This window comes from Microcaecilia unicolor, chromosome 2, assembly GCF_901765095.1.
Source record: "Microcaecilia unicolor chromosome 2, aMicUni1.1, whole genome shotgun sequence".
Lineage (NCBI taxonomy): Eukaryota > Metazoa > Chordata > Amphibia > Gymnophiona > Siphonopidae > Microcaecilia > Microcaecilia unicolor.
This window is the reverse complement of record NC_044032.1, coordinates 321879728-321902859: the sequence shown is the minus strand read 5'-3', so window position 1 is coordinate 321902859 and position 23132 is coordinate 321879728. Positions and strand designations below refer to the sequence as shown.

The 23132-nt window shown below is 45.8% G+C and overlaps 1 protein-coding gene across 1 annotated transcript in view; it reads right to left on the bottom strand.

Moving 5' to 3' along the window:
- Positions 1-23132, bottom strand: part of SMU1 (SMU1 DNA replication regulator and spliceosomal factor) — a 399226-nt gene that overhangs the window by 26169 nt on the left and 349925 nt on the right.

The following is a 23132-nucleotide window of genomic DNA, read 5'->3' as shown; positions in this document are numbered from 1 at the left end:
GCTCTTCCAAAAGAGAGGAGTTAACAATTTTAGTGGCCCCTTCAATGAGATCTATGCTATCTTTGCTAGCCAGAGGTCAAAAGGGCAGGTTGTCAGCTGTAGAACTTTCAGGATTTCTTCAAGAGCTTCCTCTGTGACCTGGCTGAATGAGTCCGAGATGGCTGTGCATGATGGGAGAGAGGAAGTGTTCTCCTCGTTAACTAGTGGGAGCTTTGATGGGACTGTAGGTCCTGATGGAGACTTTTAATTTTGTTGGCAAAGTGTGTGGCACAATCATTGCTGGTTACTTGTGATTATTTTTTATTTATTTTTATTTGTTACATTTGTATCCCGATTGTGAAGGCTGGCTCTGTTGTGAGATTTGCAGTAGGCTGTTTACTATTTTAAATAGCTGCTTGGTTGAACTGGCAGCTTGTTCAATATGTTGAGAAAAAATATTCTTTTTTGGCTGTTGTTAAAGTTTGGTGGTACATTGCTATGTGTTTCTTACAGTTGAGCCTGTCTTCATCTAGGTGAGATTTTCAACATTTTCTTTCAAGTTAGGGAGTGTTGTTTCCAGCCCTGCATTATATGAGGCTCTCTAGAACAGGTTGTGCTACAGTAAAAGTTAAACAAGGGGTTGATAGGTAAAATATACAGGGTGATAAAGAAGGTTTCTATTCAGGCTGAGGCATCTATAAAAGGAGTATAGTAGGTAGAATGGGGGATTGGCTCTCCAGGTGGTTTGGCAGTGCTTTATTTCTTTGGAGACAGTAGAGCAGCAATACAGAATGCTCCTTAGAGTGTATTTAATAATGATTCAACTAAAAGCCATGGATCAGAGGTCTTCTAGTCAATATTGGAGACATTGCAGGAAAAATGAGATTTAATGCATGCATTATACAGATGTCCAATGACTGGCCAATTCTGGGAGAATACTGCTGTATGTATTCAGGCTATTCTAAAGATAGCAACTTGTGTTACATTTTCTAGTGTTGCTGACATGACCTTTTCTGCTTCGCCTAGTTATCTTACGATTGAAGGTGCATGTGCAAAAGGCTATGGGGGTTTATGGGTGGCATTAAGATTGTCAGGGTGGGTGGAATAGGTAAAAAGGGATACTGATAGCTTGAGTGTAAATACATAGTGGAGAACGTTTGTCTACTGGGTGACTATGGAGGGTTGCTCATGTTGCTCTGTTCTGATATTCAGTCTCATTTTTTTCATCATCTGGGATGGGGGGGGGGGTGGTAATAGGAAGACGAGGGTTTTTGCAGGTGCTTACAGGGGGTGTTCCATTCGTATGAGTTCTCTTTGTATTACTGATTTACAGATATTAACAAACAAGGGGTATAAAAAACACTCACCCAATCTCCCACCTTGCCAAGACCATCTCTGACTTACCAGAGCATCCTAGTGAATTTAAGAGTGATCATATGCAGGGTCAAAGGAGTACGGGGTCAGCTGGAACCAGTTTGAAAAATGGTGTTGGTGGGATAGCGAGGACTCATTCCTACCCTCGCTAGATGCCAGGGTTTTCGGATAAGCCAGAGGGGGTCTAGGGTTAAGAGGACTGGGAGAGGATTTTTTCCCCCATATTTTTGAGAGCGGACACTGGAGAGAGGGAGGATCTGTAGCAAGATGTGCAGTGACGTTCCTAGGGGGGCTGATACCCGGGGCGGATTGCTGATGTGCCCTCCCCCCAGGTGCAGCGCCCCCAGGTGCAGCGCGACACCCCCCCCCCCCGGCGAAATGACGGACACAAACGGGCTGGCTGGCGGGGGCGGGCACGGGACTCCCCTCCCCTTACTCTGCTATCCCTGGTGGTCTAGAGGTACCTCTTTGTCTTCGGGGCAGGAAAGAGCCCCCTCTTTCCTGCCCGGAGCGCTGCTGCTAGCTGCCCTGCATACTGTGAGTCCGGCTCTCAGCGTTTCAAAATGGCTGTCGAGAGTTGAAGCAGCCTCGCAAGACTTCAACTCTCGGTGGCCATTTTGAAACACTGAGAGCTGGACTCACCACAGGATGCAGGGCAGCTGTCAGCAGCGCTCCGGGCAGGAAAGAGAGGGCTCTTTCTTGCCCTGAAGAGGTACGTCTAGACCACCAGGGATAGTAGAGTAAGGGGAGGGGAGGTGATGGGGGGGGAGGGGAGATGACAGGGGGGAGGCAAGGTGATTGGGGGAGGAGGGGAATATGTGCCGGGGAGGGGTAAGGGCGTAGAAGGGGCGGGGCAGGGGACATGAAAGGGGCAGCTCCCCCGGCGAAACGGCACCCCCCCCAGTGCATCTTTACCTGCTTGGGGGGGGGGGGGGGGGGTGGTGCGCGTCTGTCAGCAACGCTCGTTCCATGCTCCCTCTGCCCCGTTACAGGAAATAACCCGTTCCGGGGCCAGAGGGAGCAGAGAATGAGCGTTGCCGACAGACGTGCAGCACCCCCCCCAGCGGCGTGCACCCGGGGCGGACCGCCCCCACCCCTTAGTACGCCACTGAAGATGTGAGGAGGGCAGCATTTTTTCGTCTTACATTTGGACAGAGAGGACAAGAAAGAGTGAAGTTGATTAGCAGGACATTTTCTTCATTTTTAAATTTTTTTGACAGTGGGACACAGGAGGAAGGGGATGTAGCTGGCATTGGCATTTCTTCCATATTATTTATTTATTTAGATTTTGCTCACACCTTTTTCAGTAGTAGCTCAAGGTGAGTTACATTCCGGTACACTGGACATTTCTGTTATAATATGGAGAAAGGGAGCGCAGTGAGGACTCTCCCAGAAACTACAGAGGGGTTGGAGAAGTAAAGACTTTTGGAGTAACCTACAGTCAGGAAGGAGAGTGGCCTAACCCACCAGATTTAGACCTACTGCAGTGCCTTGATTTTGCTGGTCAAGTTAGGCAATCAGTGATTAAAAATAGCACTAGCCATTTAACTTTCTCCAAGTTCCTAAAAAAAAAAGTCCATAAGCCATTACTAAGATGGACTTGGGAAGCACTGCTTATTTCTGGGATAAGCAGCATAAAATCTGTTCTTTTGTGATCTTGTTAGGTACTTTGTGACCTGGATTGGCAACTACTGGAAACAGGATACTGGGGCTGGACTGACCTTTGGGTCTGTCCCAGTATGGCAGTACTTATACTCTTATATTCACCTGCCCTAACCCTACCCCCTGGCTCACCCAGGATTTGAATGGCTAAATTTATCTGCTTAGTATGTAATTTCAAAAGCATTCCCATAGATAAAAGACAGTGCTCTGAAAATATAATGAAGCCTGCACGTACTTTGTATGTGGGTGAAGTTATAAGATATCCCTTACTGAGATGATCACGTGATGCACGGCTAGAGAGCGGGTGTCGTCGTGCTGAGCTCCCGCCTCCCTTGCGCCTGTTCTCGCACAAAAAACCTTACCTTTGCCGCTGTGATAAGCGGAACGCCAATCAAGGGAGAGCGGACAGCGTGGAGAATTGCTGGAGGAAAGCGCGAAGCCAAAAGTGCAGGCGATGGCCGCTAAATCGGCGAAGAAAGATGCGACACAGAGTCGCGTTGCTGAAACAAAGATGGCAGCCGGAGAAGGAGAAGGCCCGAAATCGGTAAGCTCCGTATGGGCAGCGGAGGTCTCGGCTATGTTGGGCACCTCGGTGGACACCAAGCTGCAGAAGATCACAGAGCAGCTAGGAGGCATTGATGCAAAGCTGGAGAAAATACAATCGGAGTTCTCCCTTTACAAGCAGAGGCTTTCAGATATGGAGGATCGAGTCCAGCAGCATGAGACCACACAACAGGACTTGAAAAGCAAAGTGGAAAGACTGGAAAGTAAATTAGAGGATCTGGAGAACCGGGCCCGCAGAAGTAACATCAGAATGGTAGGCCTGCCTGAAAAGATTAAAGATTCAAAACTGAGAGACTTTTTGGAAAGCTGGCTCCCTAAAACTTTAAAGTTACAATCGCTGGCTGGGCCCTTAAGAGTGGAGCACGCTCACCGACTGGGGCATGGAAGCCCGAAAGACCCGTGCCCCCGAGTGGTTATCTTCAAAGTCCTCAATTTTGCTCATAAGCAAGAAATTCTCAGAGCCTTTCGGAAAGCAGGGACTGTACAATATGAGAACGCTACGGTGCGTTGCTTCCAGGACTTTTCAGCTGGGGTGTCGATGCAGCGGCGAGCTTTTCGAGAGGTATGTCAACTGTTATTTGCCAAGAAAATACAGTTTGCTTTGTTATACCCAGCCCGTTTAAAGATCTGGCATGATGGGATTCAGACCATGTTCTCCTCGGTGACCGAGGCTCTGAAATTCGTGAAGCGAGATTTGACGGCTGAAGGATCAGCGTGAGTTGGCGTATGATGGGCGGCTGGAGGAGCGCTGAGGATGGAGATTACTGGAGACTACATTGGAGCTGAACAACTAGGAAGTTTTTCTGACAGAGACCGGTATACTCATTGGCTCGGGGAGCTGCAGTTTCTTAAAAGACTGGAGAGTTATGGAGGCTATGTAGTTTGCAAAATGAGACTTGATTGCGGAGGATCATATCGGAACAGGCGTCCGAAGACGACTTGATGGAACATTGAGAGAGTGATCCCTGAGAGCCACAATGGAGCATTCATACCACCTGGTCGAGGCAAAGTTGGGTAATTTCGTGATCCGGAGTGTGATGGCATGCTACAGACCGTGGAGTGGCAGAAAAAGCTCAAATGTGTTTATTGTTAGTGTTTCAAATGTTAACTGTTTGGTTGGGGCATAAGACCTACACTTTAAGGGAAAGAGGCAGTGTTTTACAATTTATGCTATTAAAACTGATGGGGGGACCCTGATGTTAGGGGAAAAGGGGTCTGTTATGCTAACTAAGGTTGAAAGATTTTACAGTGTAATTATGGGTTAACACAGGCAACGGGTTAATAGAGAGGTCAATGCTGCGGTATACTGGGGAGAGGGGTCCCTTGAGAAAGTACCATATTGGGTAGAAGATAGAGGGAGGTGTCGGGGGGGGGGGGTGGGGGGAGCTCACGTGAACCTAGGCCATAGTGGCACTGTGGAGAAGTTCCGAGGTAGGGAAGGGGGGAGGGGGGATAAGAGTGAGAGGGAGGTATCTGAAAGAGTTTTGTTTTCAGGGACAAAGTCAAGGGGGATTGAAGAGGGGAACCCTAAGGGCTGGGAGGGTTTCTCTCATGCTGTTCAGATGTATAACCTTTTTTACGTTGATATTAGAGTTCTGGTGTACTGGGGTCACTTAAAATTGTCTCTTGGAATATTGGGGGAGTTTCGTCCCCCATAAAGCGGACAAAAGTGCTTCAGGCGCTGAAAAGACAACAACTGGATATAGCTCTATTGCAGGAGACACATCTGTCATCAGGGGAACATTTAAAATTCAAGACAGGATGGGTAGGATCCTTGTTAGAGGCACCAGCGGTAGGGAGGAAGGCCGGAGTACTAATTCTCTTTAGGAAATGTTTACAAATAAAGATCACTTCCACATTTAGGAGTTCGGAGGGCCGTTATATTGTGACACAGATGGAAATTGATGGTCAGCAACTGGTGCTCTGTAATGTGTATGCCCCAAATGTGTTTGATAAAAAGTTTTTTCAGGGGCTGATATCCAAATTAACCAAGTTCAAAGGGGGGAATATTATCATGGGAGGAGATTTTAATCTGGTGGTCGATCCCTGGCTTGATAAATCAGGCTCTGGTGCTGGGAGTTCGGGAGGGGGTGCTTACGCCTTAGCCCTGGCTTTGTGAGGCATTGGACCTTGTGGATGTGTGGCGTATTCTACACCCATCGGATAGAGACTTTACTCACCTTTCCAGAGCACATGCGTCCCAATCTCATATAGATTACTTGTTTGTCTCGGGCCCTCTCTTCTCGCAGATGGTGCAGGCAGAGATCGGTCCTTATGAGGTCTCAGATCATGCCCTGATATGGCTAAGATGGAGGAGACCCATGAAGGGAGATGGAATGCGCCTTTGGAGATATCCCTTAGATTTAGTAGGAGATCAGAAATTCCAGATATTTCTAACCGAGAGGATGGCGGACTATGAATTCCATAATGATATTCACAGACAGCAACCGACCCTTTTTTGGGAAACAGAGAAAGCTGTATTGTGAGGGAATAGTATTTCTTATTGCGCTAGAACTCGGAGGCTTCGAGACAAGGAGATTTTACGTCTAGAGTTGCAGGTGCATAATTATAGGAAGCTTTATAGCCAGAATGCTACTGATGAGAATAAGTCATTGCTTTTGGGTGCACAGAAAGAACTCAATGAACTGTTGCATCAGAGAGCAGTCAAGTCCCAGTTTTATTATAAATATAAACTATTCCAATATGGCAACAAGGCAGGGAAATTGTTGGCGAATATGGTGCGGAGTAAAAGGGGAGCCTCCAGAGTTCTGCAACTGAAAGCTTCAAATGGGTAGTTCCTGAGAACAGATCAGAACATAGCAGACCGATTTGGCCAGTATTATGAGACCCTTTATGCTAGGCCGGAAGATGAGGGGCTGAATGCTGAAATGTTTTTAGATTCGGTAGAGCTCCCTAAATTGTCCCCTCGGCAGTTGCAGAGGTTAAATAGCCCAATTGTGGAGGGAGATCTAACGTTGGCATTGCAGCAAAGTGCTTCTCACAAAACACCGGGTACAGATGGCTATCGTGTGGAGTTTTACAAGCAGTTCTACGAAAATCTTAAGAAACCGCTTTTGGCCCTGTTTAACTCCATGGTAGAGAAGCAGACTGTGCCGGAAACGATGAAGGTAGCTCAGATTGTAGTTATCCCGAAGGCGGGTAAGGATATGGCAGATCCGGGATCGTATAGACCAATTTCCCTTCTTAATATGGATGCCAAATTGTATGCTAAGATTTTGGCAAATCGGCTGGCTCGAGTACTCCTGGAGTTAGAAGAAGAAGCTCAAGTGGGGTTTGTGAAGGGGAGGGACAGCGGTTTGGAACCTCCGTGCTATATTGGCATCTTTAGAGACAGTGCAACATAAGCGTCTGGCTTCTCTGTTAATCAGTTTTGATGCAGAGAAAGCTTTTGACAGGGTGAGGTGGCCCTATCTGTTTGAGACTTTGAAGCAATATGGTATTCAGGGGTTCTTTCTAGATGCGATTCAGGTGTTGTATCTGGAGCCTTTGGCATATGTCTGGGTAAATGGGGTTCGTTCCCGCTCATTTAACATCTATCGAGGCACCAGGCAGGGGTGTCCGCTCTCTCCTCTATTGTTTGTGTTTCCTTAGATCCACTGGTTAGAGCGATACAAACCCACCCGGAGATCAAAGGAGTACCGATAGGTGTCTCTCGATTTTTGTTGCCGGCCTTTGCGGATGACTTACTAGTACATTTGACACAGCCCTCCCAGTCACTCCCAGCTTTGTTAGAACTCTTTCAAGAATTTGGTGATTATGCAGGGTTCAAGCTTAACTATATGAAATCTTTGGCACTGGCCTCCTCAGAGGAGCAGAAAGGGGAGTGGCGGCAGACTTTTCCACTTCGGTGGGCGCAAGGATCGTTTTGTTATTTGGGGGTTTGGCTGTCTATGAACTCGGCGGATATATATCGATTGAACGTGAATAGACTGCTGGGCGCTACGGAGACATGGCTGAAGAGTTGGGTGACTTTGCCCCTTACACTCTATGGGCGCATTCAGTTATTTCGGATGGTGGAATTCCCTAGGTGGCTTTATTGTATAAGGCTATTGCCCGTCCTTATCTACCACCGAGATTTTAAAGTATTATATCGCTTGCTTAGACGGTATTGTTGGGGAGGGAAAAAGGCCAAACTGCCGCTACCTCTGTTGATGGGTCACTGGAAAGAGGGAGGATTGGGCTTACCAGACCTGAAACGGTATAATAGGGCATGTTTATTGAAGCATTTTAGTGACTGGTTTTTTGACCGTGAAGATTATACACCCCGTAAAATAGAGGGTCAGTTCTTTGCCCCTTGTCATTTTTATTTTCTATTACAGGCACCTAGGGCTAGCGTTCCGGAACATCTGAGGAACAGCTTGTTGCTGACATCTTTGTGGTCTCTTTGGAAAGACCTGATGGGTATTTGGGGCCTGTCGAACAATACGTCGGATATGTTACCCATATGTGGAAATTTGTCCTTTCAGCCTGGGATGGATAATAGGACATTTCAGGTTTGGGGGCACTTAGGCATTAGTCGTTTGGAGCATCTGTTAAATAAGCAAGGGATGCTGTTAAATCTTGGAGCTTTAGGTATCGGTTATGATATGAACAACATTTTTGCCTATCATCAAATAACACACTATGTGAGGTCCTTAGACTTGGAGGCTTTGAGAGACAGGCATTGTCATTGGATGAGACAATTCCTGGAAGGAAAGGGAACGGATCGATTTTCAGTCTCGAAGTTGTTTAAGTTATTGGGGAAGCTGCCACTTAAGAAGGACAGAGAGTCAATTAGAATGCATTGGGCTAGAGACTTAGCTAGGCCGGGACTATCCTTGGATTTTGATATACTGCTTTCTCGGATTCCGGAGATGACCGGTAATGTGGGCCTCCGTGAATGCCAATACCGAATTCTTCATAGAGCATACCTCACAAAAACCTAGCTTTTTCGGATGGGAGGGGTAGAAGACCCGTTGTGTGAAAAGTGTGGGAGATTGCCAGGCTCTCTATTCCACTGTTTGTGGGAATGCTTTCAGGTACAGCATTTTTGGAAAGCTGTTTTGCAGTATTTGTCATTTTTACTGGGCTCTAAAATTGTATGCTCTCCGATGGGTGTACTGCTGGATAGACATGAGGTCTTTGTCTTACAGAGCACATCTGGGAGGCATCTGGTCCGTAAGGCCTGTCTGGTGGGTATGAGGTTGCTACTTTGTCAATGGGTAGGCAGTACTCTCCCGGACTTCTGGCACTGGAGAAATAGATTTCATGAGCTGATGCTTTGTGAACGCCGGGGAGTAAGAGGCTCCTCTAGGAGGAGGAAGACTTTCTTGGACATTTGGGGCCCATACATTCAGTCGCTACATACAAGAGGTAGAAGTCTGGTACTAAATTCCCTTTGATTTTGAAGAAGGAGGGCATAGGATATAGGTTGGTTTCTCTGGAAGATACCTTAGGGGGGGTTGGAAGGGGGGGAAGGGATGAGGGGGTAGGTACAGTATAGAGGGAAGGGAGGCTTCTGGGGGTGGGACAGAGATAGTGGCACCACACGGATGTGATGTGATTCTCCTGCTTAGCGGATGATACATTGTTGATCGGCAGAATTATAGTATAAGGCGGGGAAGAAATGACATTAGTAGAGCAATGAAATACCAAACCAAGACCACAGAATGTTGTCAGCAGTCTACATTTTATTTTTCAAAAAATTTTGTTGAAGAATGCCCAGGTTGCTACTTGATACATTTCAAAGTTAATGCATAGATTTCCTGACAATAGTTATGTACAGCACATTGCATACTATATGCCAAAGTTAATCAATATATTAATATGGAAAGACGGGAGGGGAGATGGGAGGGGGGAAACAAAAGAAAATGTTGATGATAGCAGTTTAGCTGTATTAGTACAGGTTTGAAATGCTTATTACCAAAGTTCTACTGATTGGCATGGAATTGTTTCATGTATGCATTCATCAATAAAAAATTATTAAACTCTTAAAAAATAAAAAATAAAAAAAAAAGATATCCCGTACTGAAACCTAGATTAAATACAGCCAGTTATCCTAGTCAGTTTTGAAGGTTTCATCTGGCAGACTAATCCTTCTCTTAGCCAGCTAGATCCCTCTGGATACCTACCTCTGTATTACAATGTACTTTATCTAATACATGTATACTTACTGAACTTCACTGCTGCTCACTTTCAAACATCACCTAATTCTAACACCTCACTATAAATCCCAAAATACAAGTTAACATGAACATTGTTTCTGTTCTTAACACTGCACAATGTACTTCTGACTTGTTTGCACATCTGTTATAGGTATAAGGCTGATTTATGTATTAATGCAAGTTAATAGAACATCAGGCATGGCCACCAGTCAGAGTCAAATGGGTCCAAACACTGAAACCCTTCCATACATAGTTCATATGAAGCACTTGCTATTAAGGCGGCAGCTCAAATAATGTGACTTCAAATATCCTAAGCTCACTTATATAGCTACATTAAGTATCCCCCACAACTTCCTGATTTCTCCTGTTATTGCATATGTGTCCCCCTGAATGGTTTCTAATCTTTAAATAAAATGTACTATTAGACAAGGGGAACCTGAGTAAACACCTGAGCAAGTTAGGTAGCTGGAATTTAAAAAGCACTGCAGGCAAATACTCATACCCCTCACTACGCTCTCAAACTTAGTTTAACTTCTGTATTTTACCTTCTCTCATCTGTTTTGTCCTATTAATGTTGGTGTTCATTTCTGTTGATTAATTATTGAATTATAAACTGCTTTGCTGTACCTTCTAAAGGCAATATAGTAAACACTAGGGCTGTACCGAATATTCACATATTTGTTTGGCTGAATATTGATTTCAATTGGAATAAGAATAATCTGGGGTTCTACAGTGCTAAATTCTACTGAAATAAACACGATCTCTGATTTCACGTTGCTTCTTTTATTGCACCCTTCCCCTCCACTGTTAACTCCAGACTCCGTTCCTTTTATTTTGCTGCATCTATGCCTGGAATAGACTTCCTGAGCCGGTACATCACGCTCCACCTCTGGCCGTCTTCAAATCTAAGCTAAAAGCCCACCTTTTTGTTGCTGCTATTAACTCCTAACCCTTATTCACTTGCTCAGAACCCTTATTTTATCATCCTCACTTTAACATTCCCTTATCTCTTGTTTGTCCTGTTTGTCTGTCCTAATTAGATTGTAAGCTCTGTCGAGCAGGGACTGTCTCTTCATGTTCAAGTGTACAGCACTGTGTACATCTAGTAGCGCTATAGAAATGATAAGTAGTAGTAGTAGTATTATTTGTTACGTTAAAGTCCAATGCCCATTATTCGCATTAAGTATTCGTATTTGGCCAAATAATATTTTTCATTATTTGGAATTGCAGGTAATCCTTTCTTTCAGTTGAAACCTTTGTTTTCACCGGTTACCTTACAATGAAAAATGTTAGGCTGAAATCAATTCTTGAGAATTCTTTTCCTTATCAGAGGGCACGTTTTTGGAATGTGCTACCTGTGAACGTGAAATTTTTGCATTCTTACTTATTTTTTAGGAAGATATTAAAGAGTTATCTATGGAAACACTAGTTTTTTGAGTTTGTATTAATGAGCTTTTATATATTAGCTTTAACTTTCAACAATTTTTATTAATGACAACTCAGAATATGTACAGTCATTGATATGGTGCATTAACATTCATTTACGAAAGGTTGTCCTCATCAATTTACGCAATAAAACGTACTGTCATCAATCTTTTAGCTTGTATCCTCCCCCCCCCCCACACTCTTATAGCTAACATTACCACCTTCCACATCTCATTTAGCAATTGATCCCTCCTCCCTTTCCCCTGTCCCCCCCTATCCTTCCCTCTCATGCCCCCTCCCTCCCTCCCTTCGATAATCCTTCGTCCTTCCGTCCCTCTGAACTTGAACTCTAATGTTCCAGGCTGACCCACCCTCCCCCCACGTACCAACCATTGCTGGGAAAAAGGCATTAAAACTTTATTAGTTCCCGAGACAGATTTATAACAAATTTAGAAGCAGGCTTCGCCCACGTGGACCGAGCCCCTGTATATATTGGCTCCAGACTAACAAGAAACACTTTTTCCGCTTCGGGGCCCCCTTCGCCTCCCTAGCTTCCCATGTGGCCAGCTCGTGTACCTGGTTCCTCCATTGCTAATACGCAGGTGGGTCTGGGGATATCCACCTTTGCAGGATGCTCTTGCAAGCCACCAGACACTTTGCGACACCAAATTCTAGCTCCCTCCACCTGTGTTTTAAATGCTGACTGCGTGTCTAGCACATATTGATCCCAAGTCCCGTTCACTGGTGTCTGTACTGTTGTAGTCATGAACCTCTGAATTTGCCCCCAAAAGGCTCGCACTCCTGGGCAGCCCCAGAAGGCATGATATAAAGTGTGGGGCGTGTGTCACATTTAACACATTTCGCATCCCTTGTGGTACTCATATGCCCCCATTGTTGTCCTGACATATATGCCCGCATAATCACCCTGTATCCACATTCTCTTAGTCTCTCGTCTATGGTAAGTATCGGTATATGTTTCAGCGTTGCCCCAATGTCCCACCTCTCTAGTATCCCCTCCCCCCCCCCCCCACGAATCCTGTTCCCACTTTTGTATGATATATCTTAAATATTTTGGAGGGGTGCGTTTCACCAATGCTCTGTATAAGGTTGACACTGTCATTCCCACTGCCTATAGATTTTGAAAAAAATGTATATGTTATGTCCAAGTTTCATCCGTAAAGCTGATGGGTTTAGATTTAAGATATAGTGTTTAGCTTGGGCATATGCAAAACGGTCTCCCCATGCATTTCCTATCTTGGCTTGTAACTCCTCGAATTTTATGAGGCCCCCTTCCCTTCCTAGTAGGTGTTCCACCCTTGTAATTCCTTGCTTCTCCCATCTGATAAATGTAGGATTGCTCTGCCCGGGTTCAAAATTCGGGTTTCCTCTGAGGGCTAGTAGCTCTGATATTGCTGGTGTTCCCCCAGGCTTTTAACCAGCGTCCTCCATGTCACGCGCATTGGCTGTAACAGCTTACAGCGTTTAAACTGAACTGGGAGCTGGCCCTGCTCTAAGTGCAGCAAGGTGACAACGTCATAAGGGGCAAAATATTCACGTTCTGTCTCCAAAGGTGTAAATACACTGGATTGACCCACTCAGTCTCCTATATGTCTCAATAGACATGCCTGGTTGTACAAGGCTAAATCAGGCAATCCCAGCCCCCATCATCAATTTAACCTGCATTTTGGGTTTCTTTTTTGCCCAGCAAAACCTACTAAAAGCCCTGGTGACCTTCACTAGGTCTCTCTGTCGCAAGCGCAGGGGAAGCGTCTGCATAGATATAGCCATCTTGGAAATATCACCATTTGTATAGGTTTATCCTGCCTCTCAGGGACAGTGGAAGACCCTCCCACCTATCCAACTGCTTCTTGTCCCCGCTAACAAAATGTTTATGTTCAGGTCATGCAATTTCTCTAGCTCCATGGTCAGTTTAATCCCTAGGTACCTAAATGACCCCTCCGCCCAGCTTAAGGGGAAGTTATGGTCCCATAAACTTCTCACTGCCCCAGAAGAAGCTAACGCTTCCGATTTAGTCAAATTCAGGCTAAAACCTGCATAATCTCCATACTCTTTCAGTATTTCCATTAACGCCAGAAAGGATGTCCGTGGCTTTGTTACTAGCACTAAGAGATCATCTGCAAAAGCTGCTATTTTGAAGTCAGCATGGCCCATCTGCACCCCCTGTACCGTCGGACTAGCTATTATGTCCTGGATCAATGGGTCAAGTGATAAAACAAATAGCAACGGGGATAGTGGACACCCATCTGGTTCCCCGATATATCGGGAACTCCTCCGATTCCACTCCATTGACCCGCACCCATACTTTTGGTTTATAATAGAGGGCCCGGACAGCCGATAAAAATCGGCCGTCAAACCCATATTTTTCCAGCAAGGGAAACAAGAATGCCCAGTGTACCCTGTCCCGCATCGAAGCTTATGAGTAGGGAGGGAGCATCTTTGCGCCTCCTCATCTCTAAGGTCCCTATGATTTTCCTTCTTAGCTATTACTCTACCTTCTACGAATCCGACTTGAGCCTCATGTATTAACTTTGGTAGTACTTTTTTCATTCGATTGGCCATTATTTTTGCTAATAATTTGATTTCCACATTTAAGAGCGAGATTGGGCGATAGGACTCTGGATTCTGTGGGTCCCTGCCCGGTTTAGGCAGCACCACTATCTGTGCCGAGGACAGGCCTTCCAGTAGCTGTTCTATGTCCACCATTCTATTAAAATAGAGTCAGTGCGATATTTTCTCCTAGTATTTTGTAGAATTCTATGCGCAGACCATCTGGGCCAGGCGCCTTAAGCAGCTTCCCTTGTTTTATTCCCAGTAGTACCTCCTCCACCTGGATCGGTTGGTTTAGTTTATCTTTATCCCGTTGACTGAGGGACGGTAGGTCCAAATTGTCCAGGTACATTGACCCTGGCAATCCTTGTTTCCCTGGTTTCGCATATAATTTACTACAGAATCTGGCAAAGGCCTCACATATCTTTTCCTCTTTGCGTTCTACCATCCCGTTCCCCTCGCACTTGTAAGACCTGCCTCTTATTCCCTTTTGGATTAGCCAATCGTGCCAAAAGGCGCCCTGCTTTATTGCCAAATCTATGTAGCTGATATTTATAATATAGTTGGGATTTAGATGCCCGTTGATGTAATAGCATATTTAATGCAGCCTGTGTCTCCATGAGTCTGCTACGGTGAGCTTCTGTGCGTGTCTGACCATATACCTTTCAGGCCTTGCATACTAATGCACTCAACCTTAGGATTTCTCTGTTTCGGGCTGTCTTAACGTGGTTGTGGTAACTGATTATCTCACCACGTAGCACTGCCTTTGCTGCATCCCACAATAAGAATGGGTCTCCTACATGCTGCTTATTCAGAGTTTCATAATCCTCCCAGCGCTCCTTTAGTTTCTCTCTGAATGCCTCATCCCCAGACAGTTCTAATGGAAACTACCAGGAGCCATCCTTGGTTTTCCGTGCTCCCAGTTCCCAATCAAGACATACCCAAGCATGGTCTGAGATCATGTATGGCCCTATATACACGTCTTTTACCCTCCCAAACATTGCTTCTGATGTAAGTATATAATCTATTCTGGCCTGTGACGCATGTGCCCTTGCGTGGTGAATGTAGTCCCGCTCAGCAGGGTGTAGCACTCTCCACACATCTATTAAATCTAACAGCTGTCCCAACCTTTTCAGACCCTTGGACGCCGCTGTATCACTCCTCTGGCCTTGTGAGCTATCTACCGAGGCGTCCTCACTGTATTAAAGTCTCCTCCCACCAGCATATGTGTCCCAGAATATGAAAGCAGGTGGCGTATCACTTGATTATAAAACTGCCTATCATACTGGTTGGGAGCGTATAAATTACAGATTAATATCTTTTGACCTGAGACCTCTATCTCTACTAAGACATATCTGCCCCCAGTATCGGCTATGAGGGGGCGGACCGCCGTGGCCACCCCTTTGCGAATTAACACTGCCACCCCTCCGTTTTTCCCCTGCACTCCTGCTGAAACACATTCCTCCACCCACCATTTCTTCAGTTTTGCATGCTCCTCTTGACTAAGATGTGTTTCCTGCAGCAAGGCAATGTCTATTTTGTTTCTCTATAAGTGTTGTAAAATTTTTGTTCTTTTTATCAGCGAATTATTCCCGCCCACATTCCATGTAATTAACCTAACCATAGTCTACAGGCAATCTACTTCGCCTCTGTGTCTCTCTCAATTCAAGTGTTCTCCTCAGAGGGGTACCCCAGCCTATGCCCCCCCCCCCAAGCGTACCATCTTCGTCTATCCCAGTTCCTTCTCAGTGTCCATTCCCCACCCCAGCATATTGGTTGGCCTCCCTCCCCCCTCTCCCTCCCCCCCAACTTCCACTCCCTCTCCCCTAGGGTTACCATTTTTTGTCCTTAAAAAAAAGAGGACACTTGCCCCGCCCCCATTTTCACACCAAAACCCCGCCCCTTTCCACTCCTCACCCCGCCTCTTGTTGCATCTCGCTCCGCCCCCCTGTCACATTGGTTCCTTATCACCCATTTACCAATATGAAAGAACACAATCATATCAAGAACAGTCACATCACTGTATCCTAACTGCAGAGGGGCTGCCTGCCATCCCTGGTAGTTTCCCTACATTATGAACCAGAATAAGCTTTAGTACAGAAATAAGATTTTAACATAATCTTAAATTTCTTGAAAGATTGCTCAGAACTAATACCTAAAGGTAAATTGTTCCATAAGATTCTCTCCTGCTACCAATAGAGAAGACTCCAACTGAATTAGCCACTGCTCTTGCAAGGCCCAGCAGTTATGCTGCTGTTTGTAAGAGTGATGAGTAATCTTGCAAAAAAAGACATATACTTTTCAGACTTGCCTGTGATAGAACACGTTAAAAATTCTCTAATGACCATAGTTACATTTCAGAGATGCAACATTACTCAGTTCCAGGACTGAGACTTTTTGGTCAGTCCTGGTTTTAAAGGTACACCCCAAAGCAGTGTGATATTGGTAGTCCCTGGTTCTTTTTTTTTTTAAGTTCAGAGATCAGTGCAGTAGATCCCACAATACAACAGGATAGGGCTGTCAGAAATCCAGTCCTGGACTACAATCTCCCTCCTGGAAATGGGTTACTTGGCAACTGTAAAATGTAACTGCCCATCCCACCTTGGCAAGTTTTACCATCTTCTTGGGCTAAAACATGCTGTCTCAGAAACCCACAGGCTGTTCCTCTTTAGGCTCCCACCCATCCCTTCAGCCAATTTACCCTTTTCCCTCAAGATTCGTAAGGGACTCTTGTACACACACACAAAAGACTGTCTCTCTCTCTCTCACTCTCACAGACACACAAATGTCAGCTCTGCTTGCAGCAGCTGAATCAATTTAACCCCTGCAGCTCCAGCTTACAGTGGGGACCACTGACCAGCACAGCCCACACTGATTTAAGGGTGCTTGTTTTGTTTCTGTTTGATTTATTTGTAGATATATTTTTTCTCTCCCCCTACCCCCCTCCAACTGCCTCAAGACTAATTTAAAGATGCAAAGTCCTCTAATACTAAAACGTATTTTAACCACAGGTTACAGAAATTTAGAATTGTAAGACATGAACAAAGGATGTGTTTGTTGAAAAAAAAAAAATCAAAAGACTTAACTAGGGAATTAGGATTCCAAGAATGGATCTATTGGACTTGGTGCACGGTGCTCCATTGAGAGAGCACCCTCCGTCTGTACAACGAAAACAGCTCCCGAGCTTATATACAGAAAAGGAGGAGGGAGAGGGAGCGGGAGATTTGGGGCTGGTTTCTCTACAGGAGCAGCCAGTGAGCCGTTTAAATCGCATAAATGAGGGGGGGGGGGGGGGGGGGGGGGAATACCCGGAAGGGAAGACAAATCCATAGCTTTATTTGCATCTTGAGGGAGCGGGAGATTTGGGGCTGGTTTCTCTACAGGAGCAGCCAGTGAGCTGTTTAAATCGCATAAATGAGGGGGGGGGGGGGGGGGGGGGAATACCCAGAAGGGAAGACAAATCCATTGCTTTATTTGCATCTTGAGGAAACGGCAACATAGTGAACGTCTGCAGCTAAATACACTCTTGTATTACTGACCTGTCCATTCAAAATGTTTATTTCCCTCTTACCTCACTACCTCAGGACGTTATGGTAGCAGCTAAGGGCAGCAAGGCAGGGCAGGGGCACACAGAGTCACCAGAGCAGACGGTTCAGAGTTCTAGATGCTGCAGCCTCGTCGTCGACTGCAGGCAGAGAAGGCAGGCGGTTGCAGTAGCAGCGTGCGTGCAGCAGGATCATCAGATCAGCTGATGCTGATCAGCTGACTGGCAGGCACACGCACAGACGCTGCCTGCGCTGCAGCGCTTGCATGATCAGAGGAGGAGTCAAGTCAGTGAAGAAGTTGGACTCGGAGGACAGGTGGTCATAATGTGATGACCCGACCGACGGTGACGGGAAACCCGGACAAATCAAGCAATTGCTGAAATCCGCCCGGACTCCCGACGGCGCCCTCAAAAAGAGGACATGTCCGGGGAAATCCGGACGAATGGTAACCCTACTCTCCCCATCCCCCCTCCTCCCCGTATTCTCCTCCCCCCTCCCCTCCCCAATATCCCCCTTTCCTTTGTTCCCAAAATAGGAACTGATCACGCTTAACGCCCCCCCCCCCCCACCATTCAGCACCACAAAAACCGCAACCCCGTACAACTCTTCTTCACTTATGATTCCCATTGCTCCCCACTCATGTATCCTTCTCTTACACTCATTCCCCTTCAGCCATATCTATTTCCACCAAACATATCCAGTGGTGTGCTGGAGCAGGCTCTCACAGGCTCGCAAGAGCTGGTTGTTAAGTTTTTAAAGAAGTTTGGGAGCCGGTTGTTAAAGTAGGGCCCTCCATGGTTACTTTAACAACTGGCTCCAAAAATGTGCTGCTGAATTCTCTTTACTTTGCTGGTGGGGATGGTGAGCCCTGCCTGCCAAGTAAATAGACTACTGCTGCTCCCCGCTCCTTGTTTCCAGCTCTGGGCAGCAGGCTGGGACTTCTCGAGCATGTGAGAGAAGTTCCAGCATGCTGCTCAGAGCAAGACGTTGGGAGTGGTGGCAGTCCATTTATTGGCTGCCAGCAAAGGTATGCCTAGCATGCCCGCACGAAGGGAGGGAGGAGAGAGAGGCAAGTGTTGCTCCCCCCCCCCCCCCCCCCCGGCCACCCCTGGCCCTTCCAATTGCAGAGCTGGCTACGTCCGGAGAAAGAGCCTGTTAAATTTTACCAGCACACCCCTGGACATATCCCTCAAAACCAAACATCTTCTCACCCTCACATTCTCTTACCCAACTTAAGGAACTTATATACTTTAAACTTAACTCCCGTTTTTAAAACCTCCCTTTAGCTATGATCCCCCAGGTACCGCTCTCCAGGCTAGTCTTTCAGCGTCCAAGCTTTCATACTTTGGTACCTGGGGCTCCTCTTCACTTTTCATGACCGGCACTCGTTGCTTGCAGGCGCAGGTCTCCCTGTCTGCTCAGGTCTCTCCCCCACCGCTCAACACGAACATAACATTCCTAACCTTAACATTCCCTTTAGAACCTATAAACATTCTGGGTCCTACGGGTAGCAGAGTCAGCTTATCCCTATTCACACTCTGTCCAAACCTGTCACTATTTAAGCAGCTGGAACCTGTGGAACCGAAAGCTGTGCGCCCTCCTTGAACCGGATAACAAAGCAGGTACATCAGTCTCTCCTCCAGCTCATGGCGGGGTGTCTCTCCCAGTTCTTTCTGCGGTTTCCTCCTGAATCTGAGCCACGAATCCTCTCGCCTCATCCACCGAATCAAACGAGCGTGCTGATCCATTATGTGTGATCTTCAGCAGTGCCAGGTACAGCAGGGTGAATCGTACTTTCATGTTGAATAGTGTAGTGCAGACTGGGGAGAAGGCACGCTGTTTCCAAGCCACTCCCGCCGAATAATCCTGGAAACATAGGATTCTTTTCTGTTCATAAAGAAGTATGTTATCCTTCCTTGAGGCTTGCAAAATAAGTTGTTTATGAGTAAAATTCAACACCTTCATAATAATCACTCGTGGCTTGTTACCGTTGTCCGGGCAAGGCCCTAGCCAGTGTGCTCTCTCCACTCTCAGGGGGCCCATGCTAGCTGGGAAAGCCACTCTCTCTGTTAACCAGTGTTCTAATACCGTAATCAAGTCTCTGCCGCCCAGGTTCTCCGGGAGTCCCACCAGACATAAGTTATTTCATCTAGAGCGATTCTCTAGATCTTCTACTTTTTGTTCTAAGGCCTCAATTTGTTTTTTGAAGGTTTTTTGCTCGTCTTCCACCTCCTGCATCCTGTCTTACACAGCGCTTGTTCTAGTCTGACAAGCCACACACTCTCTCGTTAGATTCTCCATTCGTGAGTGTAGTTTTCCAGTTTGTATCAATGGGAGATAGGCATCTTTTCTCCTCCAATACGGTGGTAATCTCCGCCACCCATGCGGATGAGACAGAGGTTCCGGCTACGCACGGTGAGGACGCCATTTTGGAGTCCGCTGGTTTCTGTCTCAGTTTTTCTTTCCGAGACATTTTCGCTGCCATCTCCCTCTCCCGATTCTTGTTAACCACGCTCGGAGCTGCAGTCTTTGCTCCGATGCCAACCACTGGTCTCTGTGGTCCGCGAACGGCCTGATTCTTAGGGGAGAGATGAGCGGAATAGGAGAGCACTTCACTTACGTCTGCTCTCTGGCATGGCGTCACGTGATCTCCTCTTATATATTAGTTTTACGATTTTGTTATTCTCTATTGTTTTGTGAACCTTGGTGAATCCTGTTAGGAACAATGGTTGATATACATGACTCAGATAGAATAGAAATCAGCCAAATAGTAATGTTATAAGGTACTGCTCTAACTGAAACCATAAAAGTTTTAAAATTATTCCATTTATTTAAGGAACAACGTTATCTAACACCCACATAACCCTTATGAAAAGGTAACTGTACCCTTAATTAATCAGCCAACTGACTAAATTTGATAATTAGATTCAGCTGACTGAACACAGTCAGGCTTGACTGCAGCCAGCCCCACTGAATCTAAACATTACTAAATATTGAACTTTACTACGAGAGTGAAGCCGGGGGGGGGGGGGGGGGGGGGGGGGGGGGGGGGGGGGAGGGGGGGGGGGGGGGTGTCTAGAGTAAGAGGACTGGGAAAGGAGAGAGTATTTCCACCCCCCCCCCCCATATTTTGAGCGTGGACAGTGGCGACAGGAAGGATCTGTAGCAAGATATTGGAGGGGGGCAGCATTTTTTGTTTTACCTTTGGACAGGGGGGGACAAGAAAGAGTGAAGATGGTTAGCAGAGCATTTTCTTCATTTTAACATTTTTGACAGAGGGACACAGGAGGAAGGGGAAGTAGCTGGCAGAGGCATCTCTCTATATAAAAGGCAACACCAACGTTCTATGAAGCCTCCAGCCGGAAGTGTGAAGGGGGCGAGATATCCGATTTCCCTATGAGTGTCTGCCCCGCCCTCTCTGTAACACAGTCAGTGAAGGAAAACAGCAGAGCACGAAATCAAATCGCTGGCTCTGTAACAGTGAAGGACTCAGAGGGGGGAGGGGAGAGAGGCCAGAGGGCAGGGACACACACTCCCACATGCACACAGAAGAAAACATTGCTAGCCCCCGTTTCATTTGCATCAGAAACGGGGCTTTTTTACTAGTTTTTTCATATTTTTGATTGTTGGAATATAGGGGAAGAGGGAGAGCAGTGAGGACTCTCTCAGAAACTAGAGAGGTTGGAAGTAAAGACTTTTCGAGTAACCTACAGTTAGGAAGGAAAGTGGCCTAACCCACCAGATTTAGGCCTCCTACTGCAGTACCTATGAGAGTGAACCACAAAGGTTCTACAATAATTCTGTGCCATGATCAAAGGACATTCCAGAAGAGATGAGAAAAAAGGTTTGTTGAAATATTTGTCTGGAAAGTGCTATAAAGCTCTGGGACTCCACTGAATCTCAGTGAGAGCCATTATCTCCAAATGGAGAAAACTTGGCCACTCCCAGGAAGATTCACTACTGTTCCAAGCCTGCCAAAATTACTCCAAGGGTGGAGCAACAACTCATCTGGGAAATCACAAAACTTCACAGATATCCACAATAATGCATAAATCACTGCAATCCACTGCTCGTTTCATCTGCAAAAACACACCTGGACGATCCCCAAGCTTTTTCATTTAATGTTCTATGGGCAGATAAGTAAAAAGTGGAATTCTTTGGACAACACAGGTCCCATTATGTCTGATGCAAGCAAATACAGCATTCCACAGCAAGAACATCGTACGAACAGTCAAACATGGTTATAGTGTAAACTGCTTAACTGTCTGTATGACTGGCAGCATATCAAAACCAACCTTGATCTTGGTGTAGAGAGGCTGTGCTGCCACAGAACCTGGAAATCTTGCCATTATTGAAGGAACCATGAATTCTGCACTGTGAGAACATTTTTAAGGAAAATGTCCAGTCATCTGTTTTAGAGTTGAAGCTAAAGCGTAACTGGGTTATGCATCAAGACGATGATCCAAACCACAAAAGCAAGTCTGAACAGCCGAGGAGAAACAAAATCGAAGCTTTAACAGATGCTGTTGCTAGACTTGAAATGAGTAGTTCATGCACCATCTTTGCTCCTTAGAATATATTTAACAGTTATTCATCTAAAAACCCAGAATGTGAATTAAAGCAGTTCTTCAAAGAGTCAGCTAAGATTCCTCAAAAGCGTTGTGAAAGACTGATATCAATTTATAGGAAACCTTTGGCTACAACTACTGCTGCTAAAGATGGTGCAACCAGTTATTAAGTTTAGGGAGTGGTTACTTTTTCACATGAGTGATATGGATGTTGGATAACTGTTATATGACAACAGTTTTAAAATTACTTCATTTATTTGTTTACTCAAGTTCCCGTTGTTTAATATTACATTGTTGAAGATCAGAAACCATTCAGTGTGACATACATGCAGTGCTTTTTTCTAGGAAAAAAGGTACTACTACTACTACTACTCATCATTTCTAAAGCGCTACTAGACATACGCAGCGCTGTGCACTTGAACACCAGTACTCATTACCGGTCCCCACTTATGGCTCCACCCGATAGCCACACCCCTTATACCAGCCATGGCGAATATAAACAGGCATCATTGAAAATATTATACCAGTATAGGAGAAAAAATAAATGGCAATTTTTTTTCATTATAAATAATTTCTGTAAGCTGTTACAGCTCCAGTATGCCCAGTGCAAAATAAGACAGCAGATGTAAATTCTCAAATTGGACATATTCCACACTAAAATGATTTTTTCTACCTTTGTTGTCTGGTGACTTTGTTTTTCTGACCACATTGGGTCCCAGTATCTGATTCTGCTACTCTCTATCTGTTCCCTTAACTTCGTTTCCAGAGCTTCCTTTCCATTTATTTCTTTACTTTCCTCCTTTCTTCTTCCTTTCTTGCCCTCATCCATAAGGAAAAGCTGGGTCCTCCTCCATGGAATTGACTGGAGGAGGTATAACGTGGATCCAGCTTTTGCCTATTTTCTCCATCCTTGTGCAGTTTTTCTCCTCTCTTCTCTTGCCCTTATCTCCATCCATGTGCATCTTCTTCTTTTCTCTTTCCTCCCCTCCATCCATGTCCAGCATTTCTCCTCTCTTTTCCCTCCCCTGTATCCATATCCAGCAATAATTCTCTCTCCCCACTCCTCCATCCGTCCAGCATTTCTCCTCTCTCCCCATCCATCCCTCCCATCCGTGTCCAGCAACTCTCCTCTCCTCTGTCCCGTCCTTCCCTCCATGTCCAGAAATTCTCCTCTTTCCCCTGCCCTCCCCTCCATCCATGTCCAGCAATTCTCCTCCTGCTCTCCTCTCCATCCATTTCCAGCATTTCTCCTCTCTCCCCTGCCTTCCCCTCCTATCTATGTC